Source organism: Arvicola amphibius, chromosome 10 (genome assembly GCF_903992535.2).
Source record: "Arvicola amphibius chromosome 10, mArvAmp1.2, whole genome shotgun sequence".
Classification (NCBI taxonomy): Eukaryota; Metazoa; Chordata; class Mammalia; order Rodentia; family Cricetidae; genus Arvicola; species Arvicola amphibius.
In genome coordinates this window covers 29,886,978-29,911,237 of record NC_052056.1, presented here as the reverse complement: position 1 = coordinate 29,911,237, position 24,260 = coordinate 29,886,978, and the positions used below count along the sequence as shown (strand labels likewise).

Below are 24,260 nucleotides of genomic sequence, written 5' to 3'. Positions count from 1 at the left end.
TATGGTGTAGCGTTGTGCCATACACATTGTAAGTCTTCCCTAGTACCCAGATCATGCACAATGAAATTGTGAAACCCTTACCTACATAGGTGATGAGCACAGAGCACATGCACAAGTCAAGCTACATGTATTCTTCACAAAGTAATCAATATGATAATTAATGTCATGAATAAATTAAAATTAATTAAGATGCATCAAGACCTTCAAAGAAAGAAAGCTCAGGTAATCATAAATAGTATGTATTTTGATATATCTCATATTGTATCATCTTTAAATTCTATGACAGCTAATTTACAGAAAACTATTTTTCAAAACCAGGATAGGTCATATTTTCCTTTATGGAAGGCTCATTAAAGTATGAATTAAAAATTGTACCCCATAAAGAATACAATAGTAGTGCTGCTAAGGAAGATAGCTATATTCTTTAACTCATGCTTGATTTTATGTTCTTGTAAGTAGGCAATGTTTAATTCTGCTAGCCTATAAGATGTAATTTAGTATGCAAACACACACACAGGTTGTATGAGAAGCATAATTAATTTTGATATGTTTAAATACGATGGTATTTCAATCCAAACATATATTTCAAAGCATTTCTATGCAATGTTTTTGACTCACAAGTTCAGGGATGATAGCCCTGATGAGAATGTGTATAGTAAAATATCAGAACTGGCAGCACACAACTTCAATTTAGAAAAGAAATTAGATTTCCCTGCAAAGTAGATTAGGAAAGGAAGTAGAGACAAAGAGCAGTACAACACAAAGACAATTCAAGCAAACATTTCAAGACTGGGGAGAAGCTACATTTCTGCTTAATGAAGTGGATGATTTAGAGGCAGAGTCCTCAGATTTTAAATAGGAGTGGAGAAAGGAGAAATGTAAAAGTCACTGGGCAACATGCTCCTAGAAATGAAGCATTTGTGCTCAGTATCATACACCATCTTTTCTTTTATGGAGTTCTAGAAATCTAAAATGCTTAGTTATCTTAAACATGAAAAATGTTTATGCTTAAAACATTTTTGTTCTAGAACTTTCAGTTATGTTGTTAAGTAACCAGTGTGAGATTTCTCCACTTTCTTTATGTAGGCACTTAATGCTATGAACTTTCCTCTTAGCACTGCTTTCTTAGTGTTCTATAGGTTTGGGCACATTGTGCCTTCATTTTTGTCGAATTCTAGGAAGTCTTTAATTTCTTTAATACTTGCTTGACCCAGGGGTGATTCAGTTGAGCACTGTTCAATTTCCATGAGTTTGCAGGCTTTCTTCAGTTAGTGTTGCTGTTAAATTTTAATTTTAAACCGTGATGATCCAATAGAATACAGGGAGTTACTCCAATTATTGTTGTATCTGTTAAGGTTTGCTTTGTTACCAAGTATGTAGTTAATTTTAGAGAAGATTCCATGAGGTGCTGAGAAGAAGGTATACTCTTTGGTGTTTGGGTGGAATGTTCTGTAGATGTGTGTTAAGTTCATTTGAGTCATGATATCTGTTTGTTTTCTTATTTCTCTGTTAAGTTTCTGTCTGGTCTACCTGCCCATTATGGATAGTGGGGTGATGAAGTATCCTATTAGTGTGTGGGGGTTGATGTGTTATTTAAGCTTTAGTAATGTTTCTTTTTCATATGTGTATCCTCTTGTATTCCTACTGCTTGTACTAGATTTTTGAGAACCCATTCTCTTTGAATGGATACCTTGCTCAGCCTAGATTTAGTATGGAGGGCCTTGGACCTTTAATGTGCCTTACTCTCTCTGAGGAGTACATGAGGGGTGGAGTAGGAAGATACATGGAAGGAAAGGGAGGAGGGGAAGGAGTAGGAACTGGAATTGGTATGTAAAATGAGAAAAGATAGTTTGTTTTTCTTTTTTAAAAAATAAAATAAAGATAAAAAAGCTATTGTAATAGTTGTATATAAATTAATAGTATATTTAAAAAGTAAAAACATAATAATATTTGTAACTTAAATGACTCTGTGGTGGATGCAAAGTCTAATTCTCACATTTGTAATTGCAATCAGTTAATAAGTATTCATTGATTTCTTATTAGCTACCAAGGCCTTTTCTGGGCTGTAAAGACAATCTTTATGCTTCTGACATTCTATTAGAAGAACAACAGTAAAAAAGGGGGGATGGGAAGAGAAAGGATCCCTATGATATGAAAGGTGCTGATTATTTAAGGAGAATTGGTGAAGAGTACTAAGAAGTATGCATAAAGTGGGGAAAGTTGTAATACAAATAAAATCAGAAAATAACTGACTGGGAAACTTATGTGGGCACTGGAGAGATGACTCTGGGTGTGGTACTCAATCATGAGGACCAAAGTTCAGATCCTGACAACCATTTAAAAAGTCTGGATGTCTTGCTCATGACTGTAAACTTACCTCCAAAATTGAGGGCTGGGAAAAGGGAGGAGCATTTCTGGGGCCTCTTCACATCCAGTCAGGCTGAGAAAATTTGAGAATCAGGTTCAGAGAGAGACCCAGCTTCTGGCCTCTGCATACTACAAGATTAGACCCCTGTGATGTGAGATTCCCCTCTGTATGCTGTGAATACCATTGGTTAGTAAAGAAACTGGCTTGGCTTGATAGGGTAGAACAGAGTTAGGTGGGGAAAACTAAACTGAATGCTGGGAGAAAGAAGATTGGAGTCAGCTGGGGAGAAGCCATAGAGCCACCTCCAGAGACAGACATGCTGAATCTTACCTGGTAAGTCACAGTCTTGTGGTAATAGACAGATAACTAGAAATGGGTTAAATTAAAATGTAAGAGTTAGCCAATAAGAAGTTAGAGCTAATGGGCCAAGCAGTGTTCTAATGAATATAGTTTCTGTGCAATTATTTCAGGAGTCTAGGCTGCCAGAAAATGAACAAGCAGCCTTCCTACAACAGCCCTGACTAGTTATTCTATCCAAGTGACTTGCACTAAGCACATTTACAAACAAGCAACACTGTGGCAGTTTGAAAGAAAATGGCCTTCAAAAGAAATGACACTATTAGGAGATGTGGCCTTGTTAGAAGAAGTGTGTCACTATAGGGGTGGGTTTTAAGTTCTCCTATACCCAAGGTGCACCTGGAGTCACAGTCCATTTCCTGTTGTCTGCTTATAATGATCATGTCTGGCTACATGCAGCCATGCTCCCCACCATAATGATAATAAAATGAAGCTCTGAACGTTTAAGTTGTCACCTCAATAAAATGTTTTCCTTTATAAGTGTTGCTGTGATCATGGTGTCTCTTTACACCAACAGAACCCCTAAAACAAATAGTGAATGGACTCTACAAGTATAAATCAGTGTAACTACTAGAAGAGTGGTTGTGTACCCCAGAGGAAGTGTTGGGGGGCTACTGAGGGGAGAGAAGGAGCGGTGGAAATAGTGCAAATACAATGCAACCATGTATGGAATTCTCATAATTTAAATAATATTAAAATATAATGTGTGTTTCAGATTTTCTTGCCTAATAGGTATGATGAGCTGCTTTTAAGCCTTAGCAGGACATTGGAACAGAATCCAGGAATATTGCTCAGTCCCTGGCTGCATGGAGAGGAAAAGGAAGCCATATTTCAGTGATATAGCATCTCTGTTCACCCTAGCAACCTACAAAGCCACAAATGGAAACCTACCAGCAAGATACCAAACTTAGTGACCTGGGGGTACACCTGTGTACCTTGCTGAGGTACAGAGCAGCTTTTACCACAGGAGTTTTGGGGTGATATTTCACATACAAACCATAACACTTGCTAGCTAAAATAGAAGTTTGCTATTACCCACAATAGCTGACTTAACTTCTTTTCTATTAAAAAGTTCTCATTTTTAAATAACAAATCAAAACTGCAAACAGATACATAGGAGTCATATTTGTGTATGTGTGACAGATTTCTTCGAAGACTTTCTAATTTCTAGACTCAAGAAATCTTGACATCTCAGTGCTTGTGCCTACAAAACAACAGGAATCCACAGGCATGCACATCTATACCTCACCTGGAAATACATTCTTTTTCAAAAACATTTAAAATTTTTAAAAATTAAATATCCTGAATGTATGTGTATAAGAATTTAGCCTGAATATCTGCATGAGTACTGTGTGCATGTCTGGTGCCTGAAGAAGCAAGAAGAAAGAAGAGGGCATCAGATCCCTAGAACTAAAATTGCAGACAGGCACTCTGAGTAACATTTGCCCTTCACTACTAAACCATCTCTCTGTCACTAATAATTTTTCTTCTCCTCTTTTTCCTATGTATCTTCCTCCTCCTCTTTCTCCTTTTTTAAGACTAAATGTTGAATTATTATTGAACCTGCTTGGGGGGGGGATATAGGGCAGTACAGTGGAAGCTCTTGGGATGACAGGCCCTTAAAATTTTCCAGAGGATATATTTGACCCCACGGTCATCAAAAATGAGAGATTTTTCAGCTACCATGTTTTCAAATGCACTTGCATTATACTTGGTGAAGCACCACTTCTTGGAGGTGTGGATCTTCTGACATCTGGGGAACTAGAAGTAAGCTCCACCTAGAGCCTCAATCATGTCTTCCTTATTTTGAAGCTTTGTTTGTATGGGTATAATGACCTAACCAATGTGAACCCTGACTTCTGTACCCTGGGGCTTTCAAAATGCACTACGCATAACAGTATGGAGCATGTCAGCCTCAGTACACAGCAGCATCCATTTGATGCAGGTGATGTGGGAAGGATGAAGCCTCACTCATGTATGAAAGTCATCTTTACTACAGTTCTTTATCATTATATTTGTTGGCACAAATAGTAGATGTCTCCAAGGATTCAGACACCAGTTGCTCATTCTTAACTTATACCATAAGTACCATGAATACTTAATCATAATGTAATATATCATAAATACCTAAGCATGTATTTATCAACTTTTGCCTACTTCTTTCCCAAGTCAAAAATAATGATCTTGACATGTGACATTTACCAACAGAAGCAAGACTTTGGGTGCAGCTTATTTTTGCAATACTGGTAATATTGCAAGGGATGATGGTCCAGGATATCAAGAGGATTTTCTTCAGTGACTCCCTAGAGGAAAAGAGTCCTAATGTCTTCATATTTTGATTTAAGAAAAAAAAAACCACAAAATTGTTTTTGTTGCAAATACCGGAACACGGGAATTGTAATACAGAGCTGTAAAAGAAACCATTTATATTCCTGCCTCCATTCTGCAGTACTAAAACATCTAGCTGTGCACATTGCCATGTAGAATAGCACAGCATTTTCTAATACACATTTTACTAGTTTAATCATTTATTTCAAATATAATTTTTAAATCATAAGTGGAGCTTTACAATACAAGTTGAAACATTTATTCTCCATCACTTCCAAGTCTGAAAAGCAATTTCAGAGCAGGCTTTGTGAATTCAGTCTTCTGTGCTATTTTTCAGGCTTCTGAAACCTAGCATTAAGTCACATTATTTTCTACGTACATAACCATTGTACACTTACTGATATGTGGTTCTTGAAAATTGTCCACCACACGTAAATAATAGTTTGTGTTGAAGGACAAGCAGTAAAGAAAAACATTAAATATATATGAAGAATCACATGTTCTACTTAAAAATAACAGAGCCAGCGTTCTCTGTCATAAAACACAATGCATAAACATACAAATGATATGCTTCTTCCTGTGGATTGGGCCTTATCCAGTTGGAAAGCAGTCTATTCTTTCTATAACATTAGTACCACTACTGTGTACATGTGCATATTTTGTTACAAGCATGTTATGTACTCTAGTGATAAGTGAATTCTAGATGTAAAGCAAAGGATAACCAGACTACAAAACACAGCTCCAGGGAAGCTAGGTAACAAGCAGGACCCTAAGAGACATGCATGAATTGCCCTTAGAAGTGGAATTAGATAAGATCTCCTGGGTAAACTGGGGTAAAGGGTGGTGGTAGAATGGAGGGCATAGGGATGAGAACATGAGGAAATGAATGGACAAGTTGAGGGTGGGACAGTGTGGGAGAGCAATGAAAGAGATTTCTTAATAGGGAGCCATTATGGAGTTAGGTAGAAATCTGATGCTAGGGAAATCCCTAGGATTCCATAAGGATAGCACCGGCTAGACTTTTATCAATAGTGGAGAGGGTCCCTGAAAAGACCTTCACTTGTAATCAGATTGGTGAAAACCCTAACTGTCATCATTGAATCTTTATTCAGTATTTAATGGAAGCAGATGTAGAAATCCACAGTCAAGAACCAGGCCAAGTTCTAAGAATCCACTCAAAGAGAGGGAGGAGGGGATATATATGTAAGGCATAGGAAGTCCATCTGTCTATGTGTTGCTTTTATTGGTTAATGAATAAAGAAACTAGCTTGGCCTGATAAGGTGGAGTAGAGCTAGGTGGAGAAAACTAAATTGAATGCTGGGAGAAAGAAGGTAAAGTCAGGGAGAAGCCATGTAGCCCCACCGGAGACAGACATAGGAAATTTACCCAGTAAGCCACAACCACGTGGCAATAAAAAGATTAATAAAAATGGGTTAAATTAAGATAAAATAGGTAGCAAATAAGAAGTTAGAGCTAATGGGCCAAGCAGTGATTAAAATAATATGGTTTCTGTGTAATTATTTAGGGTCTGAGCTGCCAGGAAACCTGGAAACAAACAAGAGACCTCTTACAACACATAAAAAAAATAAAATTAAAGAGAAAGAAAGCAAGAGAAAAAGAAAGGAAATCTGGCTATAAACATGCCAAGTTAAGGCTAGTCTTTTTTAAGAAAGAATACTCCCATGTAATTTATTTGAGAGCTGAGTAGCATGCCCCGCAAAGGCCAAAGAGTGAAAAAACAACCAACAGTGTTTAGGTATTATAAAGTAGATTTAGGGGCTGGAGACAAGGCTTGGCAGTTAAGATCATTCACTGCTCCTCCATAGGACCAATGTACCAATATCAATTCTGATCATCCCGGTGATCAACTTACAGTTTCTTGCAACTTTCGATTCATGGGCTGCAACACCCTTCTCTAGTCTGTTGACACTGCTCTGTCATGAACAACCACCACCCACACAGAGTCACCCAAATATACATAACTTAAGTGAAAAAATAAAATCAAGAATTTTAAATAATAGTCAAATGGGCTTTTTTGTACATTTGGTGTTGATTATTGCTCTCCTCCCACCTTCATTTGCCCTACTCTCCAACCTTTGCTCACTTAAGTCCTTTCTAGGCATTATGACCATTTTCTCCTTCATATATTTTCCGTTGTATATGTTTTTCCCATCCCACACCAATAATCACTTTCTGGTTTCCAGGACTCTACAGGTTTTCAAAATTAAAGAATGACAGCGAAATCTAAAGATTCAATGATAGGATCCACACATTATTGAGAACATATTTCTTTTATATTTCAGGGCTTGGGTAACCTTAGTCAGTATACTGCTTTTCATCTGTTCTACCCTTGTCCCTGTGATTTCATAATCCCATTTTTTTCACATTTTTAGTTCTTTGAGGATTTCATACATCAATCTAGTCTAATTTGTTCTTTCCAAGTATTTTTTTGATGAACATCTTGACAATGGAGTGTGATTGACCAACCAGTCACAAAACTCTTAAATAAAACAGACTCTCTCCCACAGCATCTATTAATTGCCACTGGTTCAGATTGTCATTTAACCCGGTTTGACCTTGCACAGGTCTTGTAGATACTGCCATAACTTCTGTGAGCTTATATGTGCAGATCCCCTGTGGTATCTAGAAGACACTGATTCCTTCTAGTTATCCATCCCTTCTGGCTCTTATATTTGATATGTCACATCTTCTGTAATGATTTCTGAGCATTTAAATTGAAAAGTATAATACAGATGTCTCTTTAAGACTAGTCATTCTGAATTTTTCTCATACTTCATATTTTGGTCAACTGTGGATGGTTATGTTAATAGCCACCTACTGCAAGTGGAAAATAATTAAAGAGAATTATGCTACCATATTAACAGTTATATGAAAAGCTGTAAGGATAAAAGTCATATTTAGAGAAAAATCTGATGCTAAGTAGTGAAAAAATGGAAAATCAGTGCAGTGAGATCATTTTGAAGACAACAGAAAATAACAAGACCTAATTGTAAAGAAAAATGGAGAAAGGGCTGGATTAGATAATTTCTTTGTGTTCATTTCAAATTACAAGTCTAAAGCTGTTAGATTAAGCAGAAACCAATATACTAATAGCATAGTAGAAAGTGCCTTGGTCCTGTCTCAGCTTGATACTCCAGACTTTGTTGATCCCCCATTGGAAACATTACCCTTTCTCACGAATGAATGGGAGGTTGGGAAGAAGGTAGTGAGGGGAAGGAGAAGGGCGGGTGAACTGTGGTTGTAAAATTTAAAAGTTTGAATAAAAAAAATAACAAAAAATAAAAACTAGTTTATGTGTGAGTCCTCTTAAATTCACTTTGCTTATTTTTAATTTAATCTTCAAACAATTATATATTTTTATGACTTGGTATATCTTGGACATAAATGTCAGGAAACTAGGGTGTTTTTTTGTCATGTTGAAGGTGGAGATGAAAAGAATAATGCTTGCTTCAATATGGAAAGAATATTTTCAAATATTGAGCAGATTATGTTTGTATATTTAGGAATATCTACACATATATACACTTATACAACAACAAAAGCAATTAAAGAAAAAGAAGTCATGAACTGGAAAGAGAGCAAGGGCTGGTGATATACTAATTTGGCTTGGAGGAGAAAGGGAAAAGAAAAATGATTAAGTTATATAATAATGTAAAATTATTTTAAATAATAATAATGATACATTTTCCAGGTGAAGACATTTTAGGACTTAAATTTTTACATCCATTGAAAGTTAGTGGTAAAATAAAACAAAGACAGGAGTAAGAAATAGTTGAATAAGGGATTGGAATTGATTTCAAAAGTTAAAATCTCTCGTAACTGACTTGTAAAGCACCTGCCTTGTAAAATACCTATCTTGTTTAATAAAACAGCACAAAACAATGCAGCAATTTTTATTGCTATATTTGAAAATCAATTAATACACCCACACAATTATTGTACATGTAAAATCACTTCTCAAGTAAATAAGAATCATGAGTTGTTTGATCCTAAGTAGTTCATGTAGTCATTAGGAAAATTTGTAGAATTTTAATCAATTCATACTATTATTTCAGAGTAATATAATGCATGTTACTGACTTGAACTTGGAGTCTAGTCTTCACAGCCTTAAGTAGAGGAGAAATTTGCCCCGACTCTTCTTTAACTTCAAATTTGAGGGTATGTGTGTCCAAGTATATGCTTATATTTAGGTTCTCCATACAATCTTCTCAGGATGGAGGCCAAACAAGCCTTGATATGAATATTTTAAAAGAATTTATGATAAGAATTATAGTTAGCATAAAATGCAGAAAATAAAGTCTTTTTGGTATGTGAATTAAAAACATGGTAAGTATTATGACAAAGTTGAAAGGAAATATAACACTTGTTTAAAAAAAGACATTATGAAATTTTCAAACAATATGAAACTAGAAAAGATCATTCTGAGCAAGGTAGTCCAGTGTAGGAGGAGGGCCTGCTTGTTCGTCCTGACCACCAGGCTAGCTTAGACCCAAAATAATCATACAGAAACTATATTAATTAAATCACTGCTTGACCCATTAGCTCTAACTTCTTTTTTTAAAATATTTATTTATTATGTATACAATATTCTGTGTGTATGCCGGCCACCCAGAAGAGGGCACCAGACCTCATTACAGATGGTTGGGAGCCACCATGTGGTTGCTGGACCTTTGGAAGAGCAGGCAGTGCTCTTAACCTCTGAGCCATCTCTCCAGCACTAGCTCTAACTTCTTATTGGATAACTCTTACATCTTAATTTAACCCATCTCCATTAATCTGTGCATCACCATGAGGTCGTGGCCTACCAGCAAAGTTTCAGCAGGTCTATCTCCACTGGCAGCTCCATGGCATCTCCCTGACTCCACCCTTCTCCTCCCATGCTATAAGCTAAGCCAGTTCTTTATTCATAAACCAATTAAAGCAATACATAAAAGGAAGGACCTCCTACACCATTTCCCCTTTTCTATTTAAACAAAAAGGAAGGCTTTAACTTTAACATATAACAAAACAGGTATCAAGCAAGAATTACAGTTACAATGTTTATATCTACTTTATCTTTTATCAAAACCAAGGAAAACTATAATAATAACTATACTCTTCAAATACATCAAAGAACCCAGAGGGATATAATATTACATAAGTAAACAGGAAGTGATTATCAGCAGTTTCCAAAGCTCTAGAACTGACAGAGACATCTCGTTGCCTGGCAAGTCACCCAAAGATCTTCTGTACCATTGGGGCATCTATCTTTTGCCTACAGGCCCATAGTATCCAGCAGACTTTTCCACAAACCAGAAAATTTCAAAGATAGTTCTGCCTCTATTGGCAGTTTTCCAGTCATTTTCTTTTGTATGCTGTAGAATGTCCGGTAGAGTCTTTTATGGAGCAGGAACCGTGAAGAACCATCTCACCTTTACACAAATTCAGCTGTCATTTCCCTCTGGGTCCTGCATGTCCTCTCAAGCAGTCCAGACGAAAGCAGTTCTTTGCTCAAATGGCTAGCAAATTCCATCAGGAGCCTCTTTGATGCCCATCTTTTTCTTGGAGTAGCTGGTTCTGCCAGGAGCAGATGTGTCTCACTGTCATGAAAATTCCTAAATTTTCAAAACATTTTAAATGCCATATTTTTAAGGTCTCTGAAAGATTTGACGAATACCTAATTGGAATATATATCTATCTCTATCTCTATCTCTATCTCTATCTATATCTATATCTATATCTATATCATCTATCTCTATCTCTATATCTATAACTATATATCTAGAAAATCTAACTAACATGACTACAAGCTTAACTGTTATAGGTAAGTATCTATTAACTTATATTTCTTAATTAAACATTACATTTTTAAATGAGCTACACAAACATAACACCTTAATCAAGAGCAGAAAAATACATATAGCAAAATTGGCCTTAAATTTGTATCAATAAACTAAGATCCATACCAATGCAAAATATTACCTTTATAGCATATCCTCCTTTAAATATAAACAAATATTTATAAACAATTTGGGAATATGGGCATAGTTTCATCCAAACTGCTTCCTGTTGTTTAGTGGGTAAAGTATTTTCTTTGTGGGGGTGTTTACAAGAACCTTTATGGGTCTTGTTCCATCAAACCGTATTGGTCTGGAAGCAATCCACAGGTTCTCATCTTCTGTGGAAACAAAAGAAGAACCTCTTTTCCAAAGCAACATATCCTTAGACCCAAATTTGGAACTCATGATACCTTTATAAAATACATGCTGATTTAGCTTAGCAGCCCATATAATGATGTGTCTCTCTGTACTTAGCTCCTTCACAGTCAAAAGATTTAAATAAGACACAATAATATACATAATTCAGACTCTCTAGAAATTATCATTTTATGTGGCTTATATTTCTCTATTCCTTTCCATTTATGACTGTCTGTACTCTGTCTCTTTAAAGACTTTACCCTTTTACTAAGGCATTAACTTTATTTTATGACTCTCTATACTCTTTATTCATTAACCAATAAAAGGAACACATAGACAGAAGGACCTCCCACACCAGCCCAGACCCAGAGAGACAAACTTGATATGAACACACTCCTATGTAGATACTAACTGTTAACTAAATGACAATCATGCTACAATCCACAGATGCAGAGAGGTTAAGTAACAAGGAGGGTTCCACAGGGACACATAGGTTTCCTGAGGAAAGAGAAATAGATTTTGTGGGTGAATTGGGAGCAGATGACAGAGCTGAGAGAGACAGAGTGAGAGAAAACTAGGAAAGATGTTTCATTGTGGAGAGACCATGATCCAGTCACCGGGAAACCTTTAATTTATATTTACACACACTATTCTAAATGCCCATGGATAAATTAGAAAACATCTGTGTTGTCCTCTTTGAATCACATTTTTTTAAAAAAAATTCTTGTATATTCCTTCTAAGTTACAAAGAGAAAACAATATATAGCTGCTGCAAAAAAGTTTCTGAAGTTATTTCTATTCTAAATATTTCTTAGATGATAAGATATTCAAAATATGTAATGTGAATTAAAATGAAAAAATTCTTGCAAATTATGAACCATTTATTCTCTCCACAGTCTTCATTTGTCTATGCACTTATTTTGAAATGTCCTTCAGGTATTACTTTTTACAGAACACCTTTTCTTAGCTGCTGATTAATATTAATTTTTATTAAATTTACTTTCCTTTAGTTTAACTCGTGCGTGACATCCTACCACAGATTCTCCTACTACTACTCCCAGTCTCTCCCTCTACCTAATCTCTCCCTCAGATCCACTCCTCCTCCATTTCCCTTCAAAGAAAAATTTGTTTCTCTTTCCCCTTTCAACCTCATAAGTTAAACAATTTAAAAATGATTCTAGAGAGGTTGCCGAATTTGGTTCACATGTCCCATAAGGGCAAGTGGATATTTTTCTATCTTGCCAATAACAATCCTAAACAACGTTTTTCAACAAGTATAATCAATAAAACAATGTCTTTTTCCAACAATTGCACCTTGTCCTTGTGTGTGCATTCTGTCACATTCCTGGTAATAATGTACCTTTTGCCTATATGCCTACCCATTTTGTGCTACTACGATGCTATTTGCAAAGCCAAGTCTCTGTAACTGCCAGATTTGGGGGTATAGTTACATAGATCAATCCAGAAATATGCTTTCATTATAGTCAAATGAAAGTCCTATAATATGAGCTAAGTTACTTGACAGTATGTAACAATTCAGGCATAGAGATTTGTAAAACGTAGGGACTCAAGACTCTGTAGACTACCCCTGCATCAGTTGTATGGGAAGAAGATGAATCTCCAGCAACTTCAGTGAGGGATACAGGTGACCTGTGCGGGAGAGAGAGAGTCAAAGACTAAAAGGAGATGCTATGGAGAAGATGTCACCTAACTCTTAGTTGACGTATTTAAAAGAAAATCTTCAAAGTCCATGCACCTTAAAATTAATAGCAATTTTCTGCTGATCTTAGAAAGCACACAGCTCAATTATACCTAACATTAAAAAGGTTATATCAAATATTGAAGTGGCAATTAAATACTCCCTAAGCTATAATATTTGTGCATAGCTATTGAAAAGTCCTGAAACCATTTTGGAAATTCCAGTGCAAGAGAGAAAAAAAAAAAAAAAAAAAAAAACATTTAGGAAAGATTTTTGAAAACACGCATGAGATTCAGATGTGCTGATGTACCAGACTTGCCATCAACAGCACCTAAATAATTGAAGGCAAACACCTTTTTTCGCTCTAGAAGTGAAGTTTCATTTCTCAAACTGAAAAAAAAAATCTTAAAGTACTATTTAAATTTTCAGATACTCATCTTTAAAAAAAATGTGTTAGTGCTTTAAGGACTGACTGGCTTGGTGCTATCTTCTCAACGTTGCTTAAATAAATGTATCCACTCTGTTCACTAGTCTATCTTCAGAAATGGAGTGCTTTTATTTGCCCCATAGATGGCTTAACTAAATTCCTAATTCACTTCAAAATGGTTGACTTCAGAAGGAATGAATTGAGTTAACCTGCAAAACTGAGTGACAGATTCCAGGGGCAACTCAGGAATTGAGGTAATTAATTAATCATTGTAATAACAGAGATGTCCATTGAACACCAATTAACCTCTTCCTTTTAAAGAAATGTTCCATCTCTCTCAAAAGACCAATGTAAATGAGTGAATTTAAATTACCTTTATCAGACAATTTAAAGTGATCATTACCTCAAAGGATAATACTGCATGTGATTCTCTCACAGAGCAAGCGAAAAACATGCTGATTTATCAAGTAGGGCGCTACAATTTCTGCCTACGGTTTGTTCTGGGAAATTCATTCTTGCAAATTGAGTTACTTGTATTTAGGAATTGGGAGGCTAACAATAGGGGAGAGCTTTTCTAGGAAGTGACTAAGTACATAGCACAGAACATTGAGACGCATTTTGTTCTTTCAAAGGAAGAAATTAATCTGGTGACTTTTTAAGGGATATGACATTGGAAAGTAGAAAATAAATTCAAATCTGATAGGGAGCATTTCGAAGTAGGATGTACTTTAAGACTGCTAAATGTTACATGACTGAGACTCTTTTCTTGCTTATTTGGGTCTGGCTAAGGATGTCTTTGTTCACAGCTTCTCTCTATGTGTTGGCTTGTTCATGGTGAAACTTGGTTTTAGAAAGTCTTTTCTGCAGCAACACCAGAGAATTTGGGAGGAAGAAGAAAAACTCTGTAGATTAAACAAGACATGGTATTACTTGGGTCCATCCCTACATTTTAAGTAAAAATCAAGGGAAGAAAAAACATAATTATATTGAAGATCGACATTTTGTACTATTCATTTGAAGACACATGGTTCATAACATTAAATTTGCCAATTCCCAATTGCTAGGTGAAGAGAAATATTTCTGCTCTTTATCCCACACTGTGTCACTTCATTATGTGGTACTGATGACAGGCTTCTCACCTAGATTACAGCTAGCACTGCCTGCCAGAAGTGATTAATACCGATCAAACAGAGTTTGTTCAGTTGGAAAGACTGGCAGAAAACATTTATCATCTTCTGAAGGAATCAGAGCTCCAGATTGGCTCTGTGTTTGAGATAAACAGGATATAAATGCATTTGCTCCAGTGTTCACCTTGTTATCACATCTAGTGAGCCTGTTTTCCCACGAAAATCACTGAGCCCAGCTTTCCCAATAGCCTTCAAGTTCAACTTGAAAACATGAAGGAAAAAAGTCCTTCAGTAGTAACTAGTTATAATCTTTGGAAAGTAGGTCAAGTATGAAAATCAGGAAGGAACCAAGTGACACTCAGCAAGACAAAGCATCTCCTTTATAGTCTGCCTGTGTTCTTTCCTCAGAAAAATATCAAATAGGCACAGCTACATGTCGCCAAACTTTACACAGGGGAATGCTCATTTCTCTTTATGTTATATGTTATTGCAAACAACAGCCTAAATTACTAGTGTAGTCTCTTCCAAAGGAAAAGCTAAAAGTCTTCTTGTCACGCACACCATATGTGTTTTATGGAGGAGAAGCTGAGAAAGATCCAGAGAGGATCAAAGGAGAGAAATGAGAAAAGAGTACTGCCTTCAAAGGTATTTACAGTTCTACCACAGCACAATTCATCCACTTAAGACATGTAATTCGTATTTTCCCTATGTTCTGAGTTCTCCAACTCCTGCCACAATGTTGTATCACTAAGAAAGACATCCATATGTCCATTAACAATCACCTGCCTTGTTCTCCCAACTGCCTTAGTCGTTATTTCCTCTAACCTAATTTTTACCCGAGAATCTTTGTCAAAGCTGCATACTTTATATGAATGAGACTATGAACAACAGTCGTATTTTTCGATCAGTCACCTGATTGGCTCTTTTTATTTGGTGTAAGGTTTTCTGGTTTCCTCCATAGCTAAGGATATTTCTGGATTCAATTCTAAAATGTTGATCTCTAAACTTTGTCTAGTATCTCTCCCTTCTTTCCTGACCCACAAAGCTTCCCAATCCAGTCTCAGTTCTAAGTCTCTCGAATGTACTTACACCTCATCTTTCCGCACATGCTTGATGCACCTTCAAACCCAATTGCTTATATACTGCCATACAGAGACCAAGGGATAATGTATTTTATCTTTTCTATTTTATTTATAGTCTATTGTTTTGGCATAAATAAATCAGACTTTCCTCAATTTTAAGTGTCCAGGTTGCAGTTTAAATAGCAACATTTAAACAAACATTTCTGTTCTAATAATTCTTAGTCTTTTCAGAATGGTGTAGAAAGTTCTCACTAAACAGGAGATAACCACAGAAGCAACAAACAACGGACAGGAGGAGAAAACTTCAACTTCTCTCTCATTTCTTCCTGTACTCGCTCAGGACTTTTCAGCCATTTATTTGCATGGTCAGGCCCCTCAAATAGTTCACTGACTAAAGGGCTTGAGAGAGCACAAAATCAATCCTCACAGTACTTTACATCACAGGAAATGTGCATAGGCCCAGAGAGGGTGATTGCAAAGACACTTGATCTGTTAGAACAAAACAAGAGCTAAGGGAATTGCATGTGAGCCAATGGAACAGAGAAGAAGGAGAGTCAAGGCAGAGGGACAAAAGCATGAAAGTGCAGGCTAAATGTGGAGCAAGAAAGTATTCCAGCTGGCTCACCAAAGACAGATGGGAAGACAGAGCAGTGTTTAAAACCAGGAAGGGCTGAGTCTCTCAAAAGAAGCATTTGAATGCCAACTGAAGCTATATAGACATTATCTGAGTCATTCCATAGGAGTTACAAATCAGAAAGTGAAGCATCTAAAGCCAGAATGATACATTAAAGAAAGAAAACAGGGGCTAGGGGGCCACTGCAAATATCTCAGAGAGAAAGCGGTAATTCTTCAGTCAACAGAAGCAGATATCTTCAGTGAGGTTTCAGGACAGACACTTGGTTAACTGATTAGACTATGGATAGATATATGTAATGTGGTTAACACCAAATGATGTTCTGAAATGGTGAGAATTATTTCCATCCTCTGCTGCAACAGATGACTGGATCTATGAACTACAGAAGAACTATAAATGATGTTTTATTTTATCTTTGTATTAGGCATTAGGATGCCTAAAATTTAGGGTTTTTTTCCTTAAAAATTTTTTGACTTTTGATTAAGGAAAGCTTCAACAACAAGAACAAGTAGTAGTCTGGAAACAGCTAGAAAAGGACTCTGTAATGTAATTCTTCAAAGAAGGTCTACAAATTAATTTTAAGATCTGATGTTTGCCCTTTCAATGAGCTTGTTGCAAAAGTCACAAACAGTTCCTTTTAGAAAGCAACAGAGTGGGAAACTGAGGTGCAAGGTCAGAGTTAGTACTTCAACCACTTATTTAAAAGCATGTGTTGCCTGAAACCATTTACTCAAGCTGCAACCTTTATTAACTTATTCTTTTCTTCTGGAAGATAGGATTCAGAGATAAATTATTTGGGTGGGCCACTATCTCCACAATCAATTTACCAGGGCTTCCAGCCTCCCACATTGAAGTACATTTCTTAATACAGCTCAAAAGACATCAAGTCTCTCATCCAACTTATTCGCTGGCTCTAAATGGGATTTGACATTACGAGGTCAGCATTGCTTTTCCTCACAGATGACTAACAAATTTACGGAGACATGAGTTCACTGTCCTCACATGGATCACTGCATAGCAAACCGGTGGTTTTGGATCATAACGTTTCAGTTTCATTTATTAAATGAAAGCAGAAATCTAGACTGTGACAAATTGCTTGGCACCTAAGTAATGATCCAGAGAGATACCTAGAAGGAAGCTTGATATCCATTCACATTTCAGTAGAGAAAGTTGAATAAAAATAATGAAATTATATTATTTTTTTAAAATTTAACCATATAGAGTAAATTCAAATATGATTTTCAGTATGAATATCTCATTAGTTTACCTGCAGCTCTTCTTTAAGTCCTTAATACGATTCAGTCCTATCAACATTTCCGCAAAGGTAATATTCATAACATTAGCATCAATATTTGTAAAAATTCTGGTTTCTTCAGGCTTGGAAAGATGGCTCAGTTGGTAAAGTATGTGCACACAGACACAGAAAAACTGAGTTGCAATTCCCAGCACTCATGTCAAAAGCCTGATGCAATGAAATGTTCCTGTCACTCAAGCACTGGGGAAGGGAAGAGGGAATGCAGGAGGACCACTGAGACTTATTGATAACACTTCCAGCAACAAACTCTATCTCAGAAAATAAGCTGGAGATCTACTGAGAAAACCACCTGCTGGGCCTCTGGCCTCTAGCCTCTACTTGCATGTAAGTGCACACACACTTGAACACAACTGCCAAGGTACATGACACATACACAGACATCCACAGATTCTAGCTTGTTTTGTTAGGAACTAACTTTTTAATTAATTCACCAACTTATACATTTGCAAACCAACATTTTCCCTTTTTACTGAGTATCCAAGCAGGAAAAATAGTAGTCCACATGAAAATGCGGTTCAAAGTTGACTGACAGTGTATCAGCTATCTCTATAATAAGGCAAATATTCAAATGAAACCTCCCTTTAGGACAAATGGTTTAGGAATTGTTTGTTCAGATTCAAAATGAAGAGTAAGATATTAAGTCAAAAGACAAACTGCCTTTTGCTTCTTGGTCATGAGCAACTAGGAAACTATTGGTCTGGACAGGTGCCTGCTCTTATTTACACATCCATCTCGCTATGGATGCAGAACATCCTTCCTGTTCTCCACTTAGACAAGCTTTCCATCTTTACAAATAGTAACGTCACCTCTCCTTCACCCCTCACTTCCACCTCATTGCTCTCCCCTCATGGCTAGAGTTAGAAAATATGTTTTCTACATCTTTGGTTATAAACATAAAAGCATTTCTCCATAGAAAGCATGGGTTCTCATAGAATCAATGTTGTAATGCATGCTGGGTAGAGGTGAAAAAGCACTAACAAATTCCCTTACCCAATGCATAATTCATATGTCAATTTAATAAAAATGTATTAGGCACGCCATCTATACCAGTTACTAGGAGGAAAAGGCAAGAAACAAAACACGTCTTCTAGAAATGTCCTTTTTATCAGAGGACAAATCCAAATGAAATCTTATAATGCAGCTATCACATAGGATAGATTATTTGTTATTATTATTAACCCTCTCCTCCTTTTCTAAATAAAACCAGATTGTCTTCAATTATACAACGTATTCAAGATGGCAAAGCCTCATGAGGCACTCAACCAGCAGTGATTTTTGGCCTCTAGGAGATATTTAACAAGGTCTACAAACATTGCATTGTGTCATGTTATGGGGACGGTATCTAATATATAGAAATTAAAGATACTATTAATTACTTACATTTCACAGAGAAAAGAAATACCTGGCCCAAAGTTCAAAATTGTGTTCCTTGAGAAACATTTCTTAAATTGATGCTAGTTTGATAACCCTACTAACTCCTAACTTAAGCATTAGGATGTGTAATTACAATTTAGTTAAGATAGTTGCTATTTGTTCAATCGGTCTAAGAAATAATCAGGGGAATGCTATTTTTTTAATGTCCTAGAATTGTAGAAGGTGCATTTTTCATTTTACTTTCAATTATTGCTGCAGTCACCTTGAATTCCTTGGATGTTTAGAGATCAAAGCCAATATAAGAATACATACAGGTATCAACTTCTCAGCTCTGGCACCCCACGTGTTGTAGACTATACAAACCTTTTGCATGCTGCCTCAGTCTCTGTGACTCTGCATGTGCATTGATCATGATTATTGAGAAGACCTTGCTTCCTTAGTGTCATCCATCCCCTCTGCTTCTTGTGCTCTTTCTACCCCTTCTTCCCAAATTTTCCCTGAGTTCTGAGGGGAGAAACCTGATGGAATCATTCATCCCATTTGGGCTGAGTATTGCAAGGTCTCATACTGTATGCATAATGTCTGTCTGTGGATCTTTGTATTTGTCCCATTTGCTGCAGAAGAAAAAACCCTCCTCTGATGATGGCCAGCCACCAACAAGGCTCTGTTCCAAAACAGACTACCAAGCCTGGCGGTGGTGGCGCACGCCTTTAATCCCAGCACTCGGGAGGCAGAGGCAGGCGGATCTCTGTGAGTTCGAGGCCAGCCTGGTCTACAAGAGCTAGGTCCAGGACAGGCTCTAAAAAAAAGCTGCAGAGAAACCCTGTCTCGAAAAACAAAAACAAAAACAAAAACAAAAACAAACAAACAAAAAAAAAACAGACTACCATTAGGACTCACTTGCTTTGTTTGGTTCCTCTTTGTCTATATCTGTTTCTTGTATCTTTTGAGGGTTTCTATTCCTTATGTTTGCTTTGTCCTGTTCCAATGTGTTAGTTTTTACTTTATCTTGTTGTATTATATTTTGTTTTATCTTTTTTTCATTTGATTTTTATGTCTTAGAAATCATTTTTTTTCCTAATAAGAGTCAAAAGGGGGGGTGGATCTGTCAAGAAGAGGAAGTAGGGAGGAACTAGAAGAAGTAGATGAGAAAAATGTAAACAGGATATATTATGTGAGAAAAAAGTCTGTTTTCAATAAAAAGAAAAATTCAAAAATAAATAGATAAGAAAATATTTTAGTAAATGGTGTCAGTAAAATATCAAGAAAATAGTCTTTATAAATACTTTGTGACTTCTTTTCATTTAATGTTTACAGTTTTAGAACTAAGTCTGTATTTTTTTCTAATTCATTGATGAAGAATTAAGCCAAGGTCAGCACAATGCCATGTGGTTGACATGAATACATTATTCAGAGAAGTATGGAAATCTATTTGCCTTTCTCTTTTCTGAGTATTCACTGAGAATAAGTTAACATATTCCCTGCTGTTTATGATCTGACCCTTCCATTCAAATTCTACATTGAAAAGCAATACTGGAGGGCATTCTTAGATGCATCCCAGAGTTTACAAGACAAAAAGACTAGTCAGAAAATACTTGGTAAGCTGTCATTATACATTTACCTGGTTTTTTTTTTTTTTGTTTTTTTTTTTTAGTTTTGTATTTTCCTGTTGGAAGATCAGGTTGAAATATTCTGTTTTTGTAAAAATTTCTTGAACTTGGGTAGTGACTCAATGCAAAAAATTTCAATTCTCAGAAGGCTTAGGCAGGAAGATTTTCATTAGTTCTAAACAATCTGGATTATAGAAAAGGTCCTGTTTCAAAACAAGATAAAGCAAAAAATTGGAAGTCTCTAATTTTAGTTATTTGGGATAAAATATCAATATAATTTTATTTTCTAGATTTTATATAGATTTCATTAATTTATTCATTATTAGATGCAATGTTAGTTAGTCTTTAATTTGGTTATGACTTCAATCTAAAATGACATTTGTAACATCCTGTTTTATTCATGTTACTGCTGGATTTGAATTACTTTTATTACCATGTTTATTTGTGTATTTTATGCTGCAATCAATCAATGATAAATGTTCACAAACTTCTATTTATGAAAAAGCTTTATTCGTAAAAGTGTTCATGTATTCCCTATAGTTCACAGGTCACAGAAAACTCGTATTTTATTCAACTAATTCCACAAATGAAATTCTTACCTCTGTCATCTATGTTTAAAATTCAAAGAATTTTTATGGCGTCAGAAGGCAAGTTTTCTCTCCATTTGTGCTTTCTTTGACCAGGAAGCTTCTGCTTTAGCAGTATCACAAACCAGGCAGAGGAATACACTCTAGTATAATTCTGAATATAATCAACCCTTATATAATTACAAAATAAAACTGTGAAGCTGTTAAAGAAAAATCCAAAGTGAAATGAAACTACTGTTTAAAAAGAAAGAAGAAAAAACCCAAAAGATTAATAGATATGTGCTCCTATGGAATGAGGGCTCTCATGCATTTAGCGTGAAATTGGTATTCTGCCATTAAAAAAGGGAGACATTTTAGAGACCTTTTCAGTTATAAGGAGAGGTACTGAAAAAAATGTTGAACAAAGTAAAGGGAGGGTAACGGTTACATAGAGAGCTTGGGCATCTTGCTATTGTCATCCACTTTAAAAGTAATTTAATATCTATTGATATTTATGTAGGTGTTTCATAAAATTTTAATAGAGGTCACTTTCAAAAGTAGCTGTTATCACTTCAGAGGACCATGAGGTCATTGTACCTCTTGTCTTTCTAACCATGACATTGTTTTCAACTTTCTGTAAAATAAAGGTTATTAGAAAAGGGTTTGGTTAAATGAGATTTTTAAGAACAATCAAAATACAAAATTATAGAAAGTCATATATCCTATAAGTATAAAATGTTAAAGGCAGTGCCTAGTATTTGGCTATCATGGGGTTTAGATTGTTGTTGTTGTTGTTGTTGCTGTTGCTGTTTTGTTTCATTTTTCAGAGTGAAAGATTATTCCTTTGACAATTTTCTTGAGCTTGGAATTAGAATTCATTTTCTTTTGCCATCAAGGTGTTTTCATGTCCTCTTCAGAGATGTGGGTTTCATGTTGTGATCCTGCCAGTAGATACTGTTCTAAATAGCAATACTATTATTTCTTTCTGCTTCAAACTGTTCTACACTTAGAATGTAAGTTTACCCTTTGCTCACTTTCTTTTTTAAAAAAAAAAATTCTGGTTTTGATTTTTTTTCTTTATAGAAAAAGAATTTTTTCTTTCTTTTTTCTTTAAAAAAGAGAAAGCAAACTATCTTTTTTTCATTATACATACCAATCCCAGTTCCCACTCCCTCCCCTCCTTGCATTCTCTCCACCTATAACATCCCCCCCCCCCCCCCCGGAATGGTGTAGGAGGTTTTTCTGTCTATGTGTTGCTTTCATTTGGTTGAATAAAGAAACTGCCTTGGTCTTTTGATAGGGCAGCACTTAGGTAGGCAGAGTAGAGAGAACTGAATGCTGGGAAGAAGGGTAGATAACCTCCATGGAGCTGCCAGAATCAGACATGCTGAATCTTTCCCGGTAAGCCATGAACTCGTGGTAATATACAGATTAACAGAAATGGATTAAATCAAGAAGTGAGAGTTAGCCAATAAGAGGCTAGAGATAATGGTCCAGGCATTGATTTAATTAATACAATTTCTGTGTGGCTATTTCGAGTGTAAGCTAGCTGGGTGTCTGGGAGGGAACAAAGGGCCCCCCTCCTCATTCAACGCTCCCCACCCTCCAACCCCCACCCCATCCATTCCTCAGAGAGGGTAAGGCACATTGCTTTGAGGAAGGTTTCTCAGCCTAGATATAGTAGGAAGGCCTTGACCTTCCCCAAAGGGTCCTTCCTAAAGGACCTCCCAACTATATTTAGGGTAAGAAAGGTATCCATAAAAGAGAATAGGTTCCCTAAAGGCCAGTACAAGCAATAGGAATATGTCCTAGTGCCACTGCCAGTGGCCCTGAAATATGCCCCAGCCATACAACTGTCACTCACATTCAGAGGTTCTAGTATGGACTTTTACTCATTCCTTTCTTGTTTGGCTGGAGTTGGTGAGCTCCTGAGTTAGCTCAGGTAAACTGTTTCAGTGGCTGTTACCATCATGGTCTTGACTTCGTTGCTCATACTCTCACTCCTCCCACTCTTCAATTGGACTTTGGAAGATCACCTCAGTGTTCTGCTGCGGGTCTCTGCCTCTGTTCTCATCAGTTGCTAATTGAAGGTTCTAGGGTGACATTTAAGATCCCCTGACAAAATTGGGAACATAGGGAAGGGAGAAGGGACAGTGGAAGGGTAAGAGGAAGAGAGAAGGGAAGTGGGGAGGAGAACTTAAGGGAATGAGATAGTTGAGATAAGGAAGGACAGAGATAAGAGCAAGGAAAGAGATATTTTGATTATGGGAGCCATTGTGGGACTAGCAAGAAACCTGGCACTAGAGAAATTTCCAGGAATCTACAAGGGTAACCCCAGCTAAAACCCTAAGCAATAGAGGAGCAAGTACCCAAACTAGCCTTACCTTGTAGTCAGACTGATGAATATCTTAAGTGTCACCCTTTGCTCTCTTTCATGATCCATTTAATTGCTGAGTTCAGACCTTTTTGTTTTTTGATTATATATGTGTGTTGTGAGGGAGATTGTGTTCTGTGTATGTAAGTGGAGGTACCATGGAAGATAGAATGGAAGATTGGTCTTAGTTTATATTATTTTTTTTTAATTTTTAGACGCCCCCAGCTAGTTCCTTGGGCAGCTGAGGAGAGGGTGCCAGGAATGTCCAGATCCTATTGCCATACTCATGAATATCTTGCATATCACCATAGAACCTTCACCTGGCATTGGATGGAGAAAATGACAGAGCCCCACATAGAAGCACCGGATTGAGTTCCCAAGGTCCTGATGAGGAGCAAAAGGAGGGAGATCATGAGCAAGGAAGTCAGGACCATGAGGAGTGCGTTTACCCATTGAGACGGTGAGACAGATCTAACAGGAGACCACCAAGTCCAGGTGGAATGGGACTGATGAAACAGGAGACCAAACCGGACTCTCTGAATGTGGCTGACGGTGGAGGCTGACTGAGAAACCAAGGACAACGGCGATGAGCATGAACTCTACAGCATGGACAGGCTCACTGTGAGCCTTGTCAGTTTGGTTGCTCACCTTCCTGGACTTGGTGGGAGCTGGGAGGACCTTTGACTTAACATAGTGAAGGGGAACCCTGATGGCTCTTTGTCTTGGAGAGGGGCGAAGTGGGGGTATGGGTGGAAGGGAGGGGAGGGAAGGGGGAGGAGGAGGGGAGGAGATGGAAATTTT

General features: G+C 36.7%; 1 pseudogene; it reads right to left on the bottom strand.

The window, feature by feature from the left end:
- Positions 1–4,279: 4,279 nt before the first annotated feature.
- Positions 4,280–24,260, bottom strand: part of LOC119824211 — an 85,481-nt pseudogene continuing 65,500 nt past the window's right edge.